The sequence below is a fragment of the Rhipicephalus microplus genome, chromosome 6, assembly GCF_043290135.1.
Source record: "Rhipicephalus microplus isolate Deutch F79 chromosome 6, USDA_Rmic, whole genome shotgun sequence".
NCBI classification, from domain to species: Eukaryota; Metazoa; Arthropoda; class Arachnida; order Ixodida; family Ixodidae; genus Rhipicephalus; species Rhipicephalus microplus.
In genome coordinates, this window is record NC_134705.1 from 29,437,769 (window position 1) to 29,449,804 (window position 12,036).

A 12,036-nucleotide genomic window follows, 5' to 3' on the forward strand; every position below is an offset into this window, starting at 1 on the left:
TTGGACTAGTCTGATATTCAAGCTTCAATGCTTGATTTCAGACTGCCAAAGCAACCATATGTGGGTAATGCATTCAGTGACAGCCCCCAGTTTATATGAACAATGGCAACACCAAACTTTTTTCGAGTTGGTGATAGGTTACAACAGGGAATTCTTAGTTGCATTATTTGTTATGCACTGTGTACTAGGTATGCATGTACACAACAGGCAATACAAAACTAACTCCAGCTAAGGGAGTTTAGTATTTGGAAAAAAACACGTTTCTTCATTACTTAGCCTAGAGCAATGAAATTGTAGTATGCATCAGCTTTTATTCTAATTTCAAATATTTAATCAGTTCTACAGTAAGCTGCATAGCTTTCGCTTTGTACTATGACAGAGCATACAACATAGCAGTTCTATTTGCATAACGCAAGCAATGAAGCAGTACCTCGGTTCAGAATTTTTGGCCTATGTTAACAAAAACATTATGCAGATCATTTATTATTTTTTATACTATTTCTTGGCCATTTATCTTTAAACTGTATATTCTGAATTTTCATTTTTTCAAACATATTTGCATACAAGGGCTTTTTATTGCTCTGTTTATCAGGTGGCAACAAATACTACACATTTAAAATTTTTTATAGATCCCACAATATTTTTATTACATAACAACTTATACTTTTTGGAACGAGCATTTCATTGTGTGTAATTTGGTATGCTGCAATGCCTGGTGGAGTACTTTACGAATGGGCAAAAACCTCTAAAGTTGCCGTGCTTGCTGCTGTGGGATCATGCGAAAAGACTGGTAAAATTTTAGGATCCGAACTTCGGCGGCAAGCGCGTTTATATATTGACTGATTGAGGGTGGCTACTTTTCCTGGTACCCTCCATGCGTCGTGGAGAGGCCGTTCTTTTTTCTAAAATGGGAAGCCATGCACCTGACAGAACCTGTGGGGGCTGCTTGGAGCTGTGGCGAAGCCTAAGAAGGTGGAGCGACTCACGGGCAGCCCAATCGTCATGGGAGGAGCTTCCGTTTCCACCAATATTAGAAATATTTTAGAGCAAAGGGTCCCAAGTTCAGACTTGAGGCTAGTGTCCCACCCCACGAACTCAAGGCATTCAATAGTCAGATTGCAGAGAAGGTACCTCAGGAAGACACTGAATGCTGTCTTTAGGAGGGAATGAGCTGTCTTGCCAAGAACGTTAAATGGACTGTGGCTTGTGTTGCTAAAGACACTTTAAAAAGTGTAGTTAAGTTTTTTAGGCAGAATGACCTGTGTGTCTTGTAGGCAGATAAGGTTGGCGGCTTTGTTGCATTACCAAAAACTATGTTCAATGAAAAAGCTGCGGAGGCTATCAAGAAGAACTTATTTTCTGTAAAAAAAGGCAATGCCAGAGTTAATAGTAAAGCAATAAAATTTTACAAACGCTTAGATTTACTTAAGCTTGCAAGAGATATAGCCAACAGTGAAAGTGCTGTTTTGAGTGTTTTCTTTAATGTTAAGGGGAGATGCGGGTCAAAAAATGCGAGTTTTTTTCAAAATTACCGATTTTTAATTTTTGCCTGTTTTGATAAGATTAGTACCTCTACTGTTATGAAAAAAAAATGCAAGTCGCGACTTAACAGGAAATGCTCTAATATTTCATCTAAAGAGCACAAGGTGCCTGTTGAAAGGTCCAAAGTGTGCAGTCTTCGAGCATCTTGCCACCGATAATGTGCCGCCGCTAGCCATTGTTGATCGCATCAGTCGAAAAGTTGAGCCTCACTTTTCAAGCAACAACAGTTTCCCTTGCTGATGCGGCACAAGAAATAATAAAAAGAAGCACGCTTCTGCGCGTTTTTTGAGCGCCGCGACTGGCTTATCACGTGGTATGGATCGGGGGCCGCCATTGGCCGCTGCGCGCCTGTATGTGCTGTGAAGCCTATTTGTGGGGTCCATGTCTTGTCGAGCAGCGCAGTTGAACAATGCTTTTCTCGTGTAATTATCTCGGTTATGAATGAAAAAAGCATTGCTCACAAGTGAAAGCCATTGTGTGGCGCGCTCTGTAGGAATAAGCTACGAGCAGCTGGTCCGATTTGCGGCAGTTGTTGGCTTGCAAAAACCAATGCATCAAAAGTCATTCACACCCGTCAGCCAGAAAGTTCATGATGTGGCAATGGATGACGTCAGCACCAATCTTGCGAGATCGAAAGAGCTCGCAGTGAGAGAACTTAGCAGGGACGACATTGCCCTTATGTATGACGGCATGTTGCACAAACATGGCCGCAAAATGGCATGACACTGGACTTAGTTTGGATTTCGCAGTCCTGCCGAACTTCTTCCTAGCTTGCACTTGGCACATGGCTCTGCCAGATGGAGCGGAAGTTTGGCAAGCGTCTCATGGCCCTGTCTGTGAGCAAAATGTCTGTGAAGAGTCGGCTCGAAAAAGCCGAGAGGGACAAACTCATCGGGCTGGCGTATTTTAGTCACAGTGGCCACTACAAGAAAGATTGTTCTTTTTGGTGTACAAATTTCGTCAGATTTATTGACATCTTTCATAAATAAAAACTCAATTTTAACTTAAAAACTCGTTTTTCTCAAAAACAAATTTTGCCATTTTTTTCAATGTGCCCCTCCTTTTTCAAGCACTTCTAGTGCTCGGATCTGCATGAAATTTTTCCCAAATATTTTCCAAAGTATGGCGAGTGCAATTATTTAGTTTAAATTTCAATATTTAATTGTATAATAAAAAAAACTTATGCAAACGTTTACTAGGGTAGGTGAAATATAGACTTTTTACGTCTATTATTTTTCGCGCCTATTACATATCTTGTATGTGCTCCCAAGTTAGTTATTTGCATTCTACACTTTACTTCAGACATTATGAACACTGAATGGTAAAAAAATTCCCGAAGTTCAGGGATGAAAAGAGGGGGGGGGGGCAAAAGGGTTAAGGTTTTCACTTTGTCATTTCGCAGAGCTAAAAGTAAGCAACCTGCAAGAAAACTAATTATATATTTGAAATCAACATAAAAAGTTCCATAAACAGTTCAAGTTTCATTGCTCTAGGATGAATATTAAAAAAAAGTGTCTTCGAGTAGCATCTCCCAAAGCACGAACCTGAAGCTCCGCTCCATACTATTGTAAGTGAAAGGGGCACCTGGCAACATTGCATCTGTAAGTTTCTCTTCAAAGTTTTGAATTCACTTAAGATACGTGTGGTGTGGTGTCGGACACGTCATGTCCTAAGTTCAAAGATACTAATCTCGGAGTCATGGACCTCTGATTAGTTTCGGTTTCGCGAGATGTGTCACACAACACCACACAACGGCTATATTGTAACCACTGCTACGTGCCGACGCGCACTCTCTGAATAAAGAGTCCCCTCACTGTTCTCGACCTAGTGTGACGTTCCTTACAGCTCTCTGGTGCTAACGCGCCCATTGTCTTTGTTGGACGGTGCATCCAGCGGTGATACAACAATGTGATCCGTTCCTCAAAAAAAGTTCCAGTGATGTTGTCCGTTTCTTTGAAGTCAACAGTGCCATAGGGTTTGCTTTTTCTGAGGACGTGGAAGAGCTCTTTTACGTGGTTCCTCATCGTGAATCGTTTGCTGCAGTTAAACAGTGCATGGATGAAAATGGTTTAATTGCTTTTCAAAATGCTGCAGGAATGTCAGTTGAAAATCATTTGCTACTTTTAGAATTTTATCTTCAGTCCACTTTTATCAAGTTTGATGACCAGATCTATCTTCACAAGAAAGGTATCTGCTTTGGTTCTTGTATCACACCTGCGTTGTGCCGTATCTTATCATCCGTCGATCGTGCTGTACATGACCATTCGAGTTGCCATGACATAGTCCTTGAAATTCTCCGTTATGTTGACGATGTAGTGGAGCATACGCACCAACGCGTATGCGCCTTCGGAAGACAACGAAAAGCCCGTGCTCTGATTGCGCGAGAGCCTGTGCCGCCTTTGCCAGACTTGCTGTTCGCCCATTTTTCGTCGCGACCTCGTTGCGACTCCGCTGTTCGAATAAACATCATCACATTTGGGTGGAGGCTGCTGAGATCCCTAAGCAGACCTGGAGCTCCGCTCTCGCAAGTTGGCCGAAAGACCACCGTACAACATGACTGACGCAGTCGCCAACCAGCCCATCCCAGCACAGCCAGCACCATCGGCTGCCCCGTCGACCTGCCCCGGTGCTACCCGTCAGCGGGACCCACCGATCTTCAGCGGCAGTGGTGAGCAAGACATAGAAGACTGGCTCTCCTTGTACAAACGCGTGAGTGCCAGCAACAAATGGGACAACGACTCTAAGCTTGCCTATGTTATCTTTTACTTGGCTGACGTCACCAAGCTATGGTTCACCAACCGCGAAACCGCCATCGCCAGCTGGTCCACCTTTAAGACCCTCGTGACCGAAGCGTTCGGTCGACCAGAGGTCCGCAAGCTCCGCGCTGACCAGCGTCTGCGCCACCGAGCCCAGCAACCTGGCGAGACCTTTACTAGCTGTATTGAGGATGTGCTCGACCTCTTCAGGCGTGTTAACTCATCCATGCCTGAAGAAGAGAAAATTCGACATATTCTCAAAGGCATCGAGGATGGCGCATTTCAGATGTTGCTGGCGAAAAGCCCGACCACAGTGGCAGTCCTCGTAAGCCTGTGCCAGAGCTTCGATGAATTGCGTCGTCAGCGTTCCATCGCCCGACAGAGTGTCCCATCACCAGATTCGATCTCGGCCGTGGCAACGCAAATGGCAACGTTCACCAAGGAACTCTGTCGAACCAGATTAAAGACTTCATCAGGGAGGAAGTCGCCCGACAGCTCCCCCTGCTGCCGCATAGCGACGCGCCCACGACAAGCCTCCCTTCGAATATGCAGCAGGCCATAAGCACTGAAATTTGCAATGCCCTCCCTACAGTTCCGGCCTCTTACCCATGCACTTCGGTGCCATCTGATCTCTGAACTGCTGGCTACGCACCAACTGCGCCACCTTCACCTCTCAGCTACGCAGCTGTGGTCGCGCGGCCCCCACCGCATCCAGTCGCCTTATCGGCTCCACCTCCTCCGGCCTCGCCTCCAGTTTACAGGCCCTTACCTCGCTTTTTCCGTCCTTCTAATGAGTGGCGCACCCGAGACAATCGTCCCATCTGCTTCGCGTGTGGCATCGCTGGACACATTGCACGCTTCTGCCGCCGCCGTCCCACACCTGCGCACGCATACTTCGGAGCTCCTACCTACGCACCGCAGCAGACCACCACGCTCTATGTTGGCTGTCCACCTTGAAAGACCCGTCCGGACGCCTGGGGCGTTGGGCACTTCGATTGCAAGAATACGACATCCGTGTCATATATCGTTCCGGTCGCAAGCATGCGGATGCCGATGCACTTTCGCGATCGCCATTAACACCAGATGTGGCTTCTCTGTCTCCCCCTTTTACCACCTTGTCACCACTCGACACGACTGACATGCTTTCGGAGCAGCGTAAAGACCCATACCTTGCCTTGTTAGTCGACTACCTTACCGATCCGTCTGCTGTCCCTTCCACGAGAGCGCTACGCCGGCAAGCAGCCCACTTTTCCTTACGAGACAACATTCTGTACCGCTGCAACTACATGCCCGGTGGTCGGAAGTGGCTCCTTGCTGTCCCAACTCATATGCGCTCTGACATCTGCATGAATTTCCATGCAGATCCCCAAAGTGCTCACGCCGGTGTCCTGAAAACCTACGAAAGGCTCCGCCAACGCTATTACTGGCGAGGAATGTATCGCTTTGTGCAGAAATACGTTCAGTCTTGCACCATTTGCCAACAAAACAAGACACCTCCGCGGCACCTTACTGGCATGTTACAGCCGCTCCCGTGTCTGGCTCGCCCATTCGACCGCGTGGGTATAGACCTCTATGGCCCCCTCCCATATAGTAGCTCTGGAAACCGGTGGATTATTGTCGGAGTCGATCATCTGACACGCTACGCTAAGACTGCAGCTCTACCGGCAGCGACCGCCCACGAAGTTGCACTCTTCATTCTCCGCAGCTTCATTCTGCGCCATGGTGCTTCGCGGGAATTACTCAGTGATAGAGGTCGAGTGTTCCTGTCGGAGGTCATCCAAGCTATCTTCGCTGAATGCAACATTATCCACCGGAAATCTACCGCATACCATCCACAGACAAATGGTCTTACTGAGCGGTTCAACCGCACACTTGGCGACATGCTGAGGATGTACACCTCCTCCGACCACACTAACTGGGACGCTGTATTGCCCTTTGTCACCTTCGTTTATAACACCGCGACGCAAGCGACTACCGGTTTTTCCCCGTTCTTTCTATTGTACGGCCGCGAACCTTCCCACCCACTCGACACTATACTACCGTACCGCCCTGATGCATCTGAGTGCTCCCCGCTTTCGGAAGTCGCCAGATACGCTGAAGACTGGCGTCAGTTGGTTCGGTCTCTGACAAGTGAGGCTCAAGGTCTACAAAAGACTCGACACGACGATGCTCACCGCATAGCTCCTACATTTCCTGCTGGCTCCCTTGTGTGGCTTTGGGTGCCCCCGCACGTTCCTGGCCTGTCCTCTAAACTTCTGGTCCGATACCATGGTCCCTACCGTGTCATTGAGGCGACCTCCCCGGTGAATTACATCATCGAGCCATTAACCTAATCACCAGATTTGCGCCGTCGAGGACGAGACCGTACACGTCGACCGTCTCAAGCCCTACTACGACCCCCTCATTGTGCCTACTCCCTGAGTCGCCAGGATGGCTACCCTTCACCCCGGGGGTATTGTAGTGGAGCATACGCACCAACGCGTATGCGCCTTCGGAAGACAACGAAAAGCCCATGCTCTGATTGCGCGAGAGCCTGTGCCGCCTTTGCCAGACTTACTGTTCGGCCATTTTTTGTCGCGACCTCGTTGCGACTCCGCTGTTCGAATAAACATCATCACAACGACTGTCACACCAGTCCCGTTAATTAGGGAGGCGATCGCCGGGCTAATTCCAAGGGCCGAAACATTGGCCCCCCGAACCGCACCACGAAAGCGTGGACAATTTAGAAGTGGTCCTTTTTGGCGCGCCAGCGGACGCCGGCTGTGGCCTAAAGAACAAGTCAGAGCCGAGAGTTGATAAACAAAACAGAATTATATTCTCAATAAAGGCAGATCAAAAACAATACACAAGAATGCACACTCCACAATAGTTACATACAATACGTCACCAATCAAACAACGTACTACACAGTACAATCAGCCACACTCAAAACAACGGACACAGACAACGATACGCACTACAATGCAGTCGCATGCATTGAACAACCAAGACACTTAAAGACTAAAGAGATAGAAAACCTATCCAGTCCAAAGTTCTTGGAACAAAAGTCTGGATGATACTCTTCCGAGAATCACTCACTCAAAGTCCAGCGTTGTTGTCGTTCCGCGCCCTCGAAGTTTCTCTTCCAGGAAACCTCGCGTCTTCAATTGTCCACTCTCCAAGCTTCAAACTTCTTCGGCCGAAACACGTCGGCTTCACACACGCAGCTGTTGCCACGCGTCTTTGCTCGATAGCGGAAAACACACGCTCTTGCCTGTAGCTCGAGCCTTCACCCCTCAGGTGGAAATCTTCTTCATCTCCCGCTTTGTCTCTACGGACAAAACCTTCGGCGACTACACGGCGGTATATCCTACGCGCTCTTGCGCTAACTTCCGTCTTCTCCTGATCTCTCATCTCGGCTGCTCGGTTAAATACCTTGCGCGCGACATTCCAGAAGGTTCTCGTCATTTCGTCGGCGCGATACGCAGCGAAGGCTGGGAAGAGGGCGAGACGGTTGGAATGCCCTCCGCGGCCGATGACTCAACTCGGTATGACCACGCCCCTTTCGTTCTAGAACTTTCGCGGGCTATCTCGGCCGCCGATGTGGGGTGAGGAGGTTCGTCGGCGAAGCCACGCTTCCAAGGGGAGAGCGCGCGCCCGGGGAGCCTTGGATGTTTGTTTTCTTTTTTTTTCTTTTGACCTCCCGGCGTCTCTTCCGCGCGTTACCGCAAGAATTTGGCGGCGCGCCCATTTTTAGCGCTCGTTCTGTGACAACGACATTATAATCCTTTTTAAGAAGTGCCCAACCCAGTATGAGCATGCGCTAAAATGTGTCCTTGCAGACTTCAAATATAATGGGAAAGGACTAGCATTCACTTTTGAACGGCCACAAGACTTGCAGGTAAAGTTCAATGAGTGTCACGTGCGCTGGGCGTACTCCCCACGTGCTCAGAAAAAGCTCCTCCTATACAAATTGACTCATTCAAAGATGATAAAGAGAGGCATAGCAACACTTTGTTTAGAATCTGTGCTGCGGAATTTGCGCATTCACAGTGTGCAAAACAGTTATGATCTGCGATTGGAGGGGCTTGCTTTAGCTGGTTTCCCTGGGTCTGTCATCGTGTCTGTTGCCGAGACGCTTCTCAAGAAGATGAAGCAGGACGATTCGAAAAATCCCCCCATGTTCTTGATAGACTGGCAGAGGCCAGCTGTGGTCCCGTACATGCACAAAGTGACACATAGCCTGAAAAAAGTGGCTAGTCAGTTCAACTTGCCGTTGGTTCTCTCGGCACCGAAAAAGCTCCCTCAGCTTGGGCCGGCGCACCACATGTGTGGAGCAAAAGGGGGCCTGTCTAAAACCATGAAAAACGTTTAGTGATGTGTGCCAACAATGCCGTGTACGAGATTCCGCCTGTCCTGCAACAAAGTCTACATCAACCAGACAGGGCGCTGCCTCAATAACTGATTCAGGGAACACGAAAGAAGTCATAATAATAAGGGGAGGAGTCCCCTTGTTGACCACAGCTTCGCTTGCCCACATTGTGAACAGCAATTTCGCTGCCAAAAAATCCTAGGCAAAAGTAGAGAGAAAACCATAGAGTTTCATACAATAATACCTAGAGCAGAATCTGACGCTAGTGTCTAAGCGGGCTCGTTCAGCGGCGCTTGTACCCCCATGGGAATTATGGGACGTACAGGCGAATTCGGATCCGCTTCGGATGGATTACACTCTACATTTGCGACACTTCTTTTCCGAGTGTAAAACAAAATGATATAAACTTGGATTTAATTTAAATTTGCTTCAATTATATGTGTGCAAACTTTATTGCAAAAGGTTTTCGCGACCAGGCGGCAAAGGCGAAACCTAGGCAAATTCAACCATCAGGGTATGCATCACTGTGTCATTGCGTTCCAGATGTGGCATCAAGATTTGATGAATTATTTTATACAACACTTGAAAACAAACATTCTTGTTTCCTTCTCGAAAGTATGTATTGTCTACTTATGGAAATAACAGTACAGTATTAAGCGTGAAACACTTATTGTTTCATCTTCTGTTACACTAGGTGCATCTGTCTCACTGGTCTGCCCTCAACGCACCTCTGGTTATTTTGTCGAATCGAGGTCAGCGGAGCGTGACGGTGCGTATACTTTGCTTCTTCGTGGCTTTGCAGTCGATTTAAAATGAGCTTAAGCAAGACGCCCTCGTGAAAAACATTAACTCCTGCACTGGCATAAAATGCTACATCTATGCGCTGCAATAAGTGGACGACACTTCGTTTAAACTGTCAAATACGACTCGTAAAGCTCCAACATCACAGCAAATCAGGAGATCTAATGGTCGTCAGCCTCTACGAACAACAAAGGCACTGTTCAGCCTTTTTTACCGCACCCCACTAAACGTGTTGCGCAAAGAACGGAGCTGAAACTGTAAAAAAAAGTGCATAGACAGTTCGCTAGCTAACGCTATCCTATCTGAAGCCTGTACTTCTCACGATTCCCATGGAGGTACGCGATCACAGCGCCAGATTCCTCTCTATTTATTATCCTATGAAACTCTATGGACAAAACGGCTTGCGAAACGCTAAAAGCTTTTCTCATTAAAAAAGCCAGTGATGAGTGTGTAAGTGAAACCTTTCAAGATCATCGCCTTAACCATTCGGCCACGACTGCGCCTACGCAAGTGAAACCTTCATTGCGCTGTACAATGTCGAATCCCAATTTCTTTCTCGTCTGGTTAAAATTTTTGTGGTTGTTGTGGCAGTGCACCTGCGCAGGATGTTCATATATAAAGGTGCGGATCTTCTTTGAATAAAGCCAGTTGGTAGTTTGCACCTGTCGTTGTCGGTCTCTTCCTGTGTGTTGTGTTTTGTTGCGCCCTTACGATGAATTCTATGTCAAAGCACAACTCGCCCAACAGTCAACACTTGTATTTCATTAGGTTCCCAAGTTTCGGGTGAACTTGCTGTCGTTCAACGAAGTTGTTGGCACTTACGGTTCCCAAGAAACAGACATCATCCGGGTCGTCCTGCAGCGGTGGTACAACAATGGCACGAGACAGGCAGTCAGCATCAGGGTGCTTTCTTCCAGACTTGTAAATGACAGTGACGTTGAATTCTTGAAGTCTGAGGCTTCATCGTGCAAGGCAAACCAAAGGATCCTTCAAGTTAGCTAGCCAACACAGGGCCTGGTGGCCGCTCACAACTTTGTAGGACATGCAATAAAGATAGCGGCCAGGTGATCGCAAGGCACTCTTTTTCTGTCGTAGAAGAGTTAGCCTCTGTCTTTGATAGCGATTGGCTAGCATAATTAATGACCCTTTCCAATCCATGGGTCCTCTGCACAAGAACGACGCCAAGTCCTACACTACTTGGGTCGGTGTGTACTTCTGTATCGGCGAATTCACCGAAATGCGCAATTAATGAAGGCGTCTGGAGGCGGCGTTTTAGTTCATGAAATGCTTCCTCTTGCGGACTTTCCCACCTGAACTCCACGTCGGTCCTGGTAAGGTTAGAGAGTGACTCGAATCGCCTATAATAGGCTCACAGGCCAAGGAATCGATGCACAGCCTTCTTGTCAGTGAGTGGCGGGAAGGTGGCACTGGAAGCTGTATTCTGCGGGTCGGGTAGCACTCTGGATTTGCTGATGACATGGCCTAGGAACAGGCAAAGTGACACTTTTCTGGCTTCAGGATAAGTCGCAAGGTCTTGATTGTTTGCAGTACACGTTCAAGGTGCCGGAGATGTTCGTAAAAGTTTGAGAAAAACACAATGACGTCATCCAGGTACACAAGACAAATCTGCCACTTCAAGCTGGCCAGGGCCAGTACTGTATCCTGTCTAGTGTTATGAAGCTGGTCTTTTTTTGATATCGCTTGTCGACTTCGATTTGCCAGTAGCCTGTCTTGAGGTCTATCAACGAAAAGTAATTAGCGTGGAGTCGACCCAGGTGCCATTCATACATGGGAGGGGATACACATCCTTCTTCTTGACTTGGTTTAGGCGATGATAGTTGATGCAGAAACAGACAGTTTGATCCTTCCTCTTCACCAACACCACGGAAGATGCCCAGGAACTCTTCGACGGCTGGATTATGTCGGAACATAGCATTTTTTTTATTTTAGACAGATTAATTAGGCACTTTATGATACGATGTTTCATGAGTGGGGTCTGTCGAATTTTCGACAATGACGAGAAGCAGTTTTTAAAGGGTTCGACTGACGTAGAATTCAGGTTGCGAACATTGATTCATCGAAGCAGCTTCAGAAGTATCAGAGACGGTGAAAAAATCGCTGGTGTCCATGTAGGCGTTCATCCATGTAGGCGACTGTCGTACCAATGTTGAGGTGCCTGTATTCATGGCTGAAGTTTGTCACCATTACCTTTGCTTACCCAGTATTCAGCTCGGCGATGCCTCTTGCAATGCAAATGTGGCCGCTAAGGGACAAGTGCTTGTTGCCCTAGATGACTCCTTCAATGTCTGCGGATGTTTCGATGCCAACAGGAATTATGACGCCTGAACAAGGTGGAATAGTGACTTGGTCTTCCAGCAGATTCAATACGTGATTCCTGGGCGTCATGGAGGTTGGCAGCATGTTTCCTGAAATTAATGTTATTGATGCAGATTTCAGGTCAATGACAGCACCGTGTTGACTTAGGAATTCCATACCAAGTATAACATCCTTTGAGCAATGTTGTAGGATTACAAAGCTCGCAGGATAAATCTGGTTATTGATGGTGACTCTTTCTGAGCACACTTC

At 47.4% G+C, this 12,036-nt stretch overlaps 1 protein-coding gene across 2 annotated transcripts in view; it reads right to left on the reverse strand.

Moving 5' to 3' along the window:
- Positions 1-12,036, reverse strand: part of brun (trafficking protein particle complex subunit brun) — a 461,018-nt gene that overhangs the window by 327 nt on the left and 448,655 nt on the right. The window lies entirely within an intron of this gene.